The following is a 2483-nucleotide window of genomic DNA, read 5'->3' as shown; positions in this document are numbered from 1 at the left end:
CTGCCCATGGAATTTGTGTAAGTCGTCAATGATAATTAGTGTGAGTGTGATTGTATACGGGTGCCTGGCTATCTACGCACTGCATGAGGGCACATGTCAACGGCACCACCGACTAAAATTAAAAAGCGTAGTTGTTTGCTCAAAACACGCTTTACAGGAAAAACTCTCATGCATCGTAGAGTGGTATGATTTGATTATTTTTTTTGTTTGTTAGAAAAAGGATAATTTTTACAGGATGCTTTTGACTCCGATTTTTAATTTACTTGCTTAAAATAAACATAATAAAAATAACAAAAGCTTGTGAAAACTGGTCATATTCAAGGTCGTATTATATGGTTTAGAAATATAATTTTTAAAATCCTTATCCAATTAGCTCTGTAAGAAGTGTTTCTATAAAAAAAAAAAAACAAAATTTATCGAAATCGGATCATTCTACAAGGCGCGAGAGTTTTTCCTATAGGTAAGACATGTTTTTAGATAAAAAACAGGTCACGTTCAAGCCTCTTAATGTTCGATCAATTTTATTTTCTATTATAATTTAATGTATACCCACAATAATTGATACATTGGTTAATTATTTATTACACATTTACACAACCATTACACGCATTACCTAAAAGTTGAGCTTAAATCATTAGCGTTTTACAAGGGGCTTAATATAGGCAACTTATAATACTTTCCGGACAATACGGTTTTTACCTTTCTGATTCCGGCGATATATGGCCCGGACTTATTATACTTTCAGGATTATTATAGCTCCCCATAATACCTATTGTCAAAATAAATAGTATTTTCTAGAATAGTTAATTAAATAAAAAAAAAATTATAATAACAAATTAACGAACCACAAAAAAATCAATAATATTTTTAGTTTTTTAAAATACCTAAATTATAAAATTTGCAAATATAAAAAAAAAATCTAATGTCACTTAATGTTACCAAGCCACAAGCGGTCACCCATCCCAGCACTGGCATCCGCAAGGAGGAGGGCTAATGGGCCCTCCCCCATTTCCCGTATTATTATTACTTTAAAAAAAATATATTTATTAAGTTTCAACTGTCAACTATAGTAAGCAAGACGTAAATTTCATATAATATGTCTTACCAGAATGAATTCATTTTTGAAAAAACGATGTATTTGTATACCAATTTTCATAAATTATCTGTAATTTTTCAGTAGAAGTATGAACTACTTGTATGAAAAACCTTGTATTAAATTGTCTAGCCTTAGCTATATACACATTTAATATTTTACAAGTTTTGAACTACAAATTAACTGTGATTTTGACGAAATTCGAACTATAATTAATGCTTTAAAACATAACCATGATGCCTATGTATCATTAATATTTTAGCTATAATAAAAACTTACGTATTACATTTTTAAGCTTTTTGACCAAATGAATAATTTTTTATTGTCATTTATAGAAAAATAAATTTTAATTAATCAAATATAATCCAAGTGAGGACGGTATAACCAAGCTGGTTACCAAATAATTTTAATAAATTTTCATTTTTTTTCTCCAATTATTTTACAAAGCACTGATCATTCAATTTTGACCTCCTAAAAGTACCAACTAGATCCAGTTTGCTTCCAAAAACATACATCGGGCGACGGGCATCGAAGTTTATGATCAGAGCATTTTTCTACCAGAAAAGTTAAGAAGTAAAAACATTTTAAAATACCTTAAATAAACGTCTGAAATTATTAGATTGGACAAAATAAAAATAAAATGTTAACTAATTTTCAACACTGTAATTGCTGCATTTTCACATCCAAAATTTAAAAACCATTGGCTAAGTTGCATTGACTCTTCTCAATATGATCGACTACCCAAAATGTTTAAAACGATAAAATGTTTATTAGTAACTAATAAATAGAAGAAATGAATATTATGTCAACAATAGAATCAAAACCAACAGAATTTTTATTTTTATTTATTCGAAAATTATGTTTGAAAATTATTCGAATACATTTTTATTCGAATAATTGTGAAAAATTCATCAGAATAATAATATATTCGAATAAAATGTTATCTAAATAATCATCTAAATAAAATTTTATTAGGATATATTTTATTAGGATAACTCCCTACTCTGATATTCGACCACCCAAAGATCCACACTGTTGTCGCGCTTTTTGGTCTCCATCACTATATTTTTACATCAATAAATCAATTCGAAAAACTTTCATTAACAACAATCTTCAGATTGTACAGTTGAGTATTTATTAAAATAAGTAAATTATACTGGAGTTAAGCTAATGTGTATTTCTATTGATATAAAATTATAAGTCTCTTGCAATAAGAACTCCGGCTATGGAAAACATATATCCATAAGGGATAGAATATCCAGGGGTAAATTTATTTTATTGAAACCTTTTGCTGAATAACATTGTAATTCGATCTTAGTTATACTAATATAAGTATATTTTGTATACAGACATATAATGTGTCAGTGTCCTCAGTGGTGTAGTTACGGGG

The sequence above is a fragment of the Acyrthosiphon pisum genome, chromosome X, assembly GCF_005508785.2.
Source record: "Acyrthosiphon pisum isolate AL4f chromosome X, pea_aphid_22Mar2018_4r6ur, whole genome shotgun sequence".
Lineage (NCBI taxonomy): Eukaryota > Metazoa > Arthropoda > Insecta > Hemiptera > Aphididae > Acyrthosiphon > Acyrthosiphon pisum.
The sequence above is the reverse complement of the archived record's forward strand: the minus strand, read 5'-3'. Positions refer to the sequence as shown.